Raw genomic sequence first — 654 nt, 5'->3', positions numbered from 1 at the left:
TAAAGTCGATTACATCGATCTTCGTGCGTAACTGGTACTTATTCAATCGACACCGAAAGAATGAAAGGCAAAGTCGACCTCGGCGAAATTTGAACTCAGAACGTAACGGCAGACGAAATACCTATTTCTTTACTACCCACAAGAGGCTATACACAGAGGGGACAAACAAAGACAGACAAACGGGTTAAGTCGATTATATCGACCCCAGTGCGTAACTGGTACTTATTCAATCGACCCCGAAAGAATGAAAGGCAAAGTCGACCTCGGCGAAATTTGAACTCAGAACGTAACGGCAGACGAAATACCGCTAAGCATTTCGCCCGGCGTGCTAACGATTCTGCCAGCTCGCCGCCCTAACTAATCTAAACAATATTGTTAGCCTGGTTTGCCAACAGGGAGTTTATGAAGTATTTTGCCGTGATTGATAATCCCTCACTATTAGCTCTGTATATTAACAAATAAACTTTGCTATATATATATATATATATATATTTATAAATATAATTAAGGGATCAGCAAATATTTGCTTCACCATATACCGAAGTTCAGAAATAGCAGCTAAAAAAGCTGAGAATCCCACAGATAGCATCACTTGTAACTCACAAAGGCAAAAACAAGAAGAAAAAAACAATGAAAAACTAACCAATTCCGACG

Source organism: Octopus bimaculoides, chromosome 5 (genome assembly GCF_046866305.1).
Source record: "Octopus bimaculoides isolate indiv1 chromosome 5, ASM4686630v1, whole genome shotgun sequence".
NCBI lineage: Eukaryota > Metazoa > Mollusca > Cephalopoda > Octopoda > Octopodidae > Octopus > Octopus bimaculoides.
Note: the sequence above shows the minus strand (reverse complement) of the source record.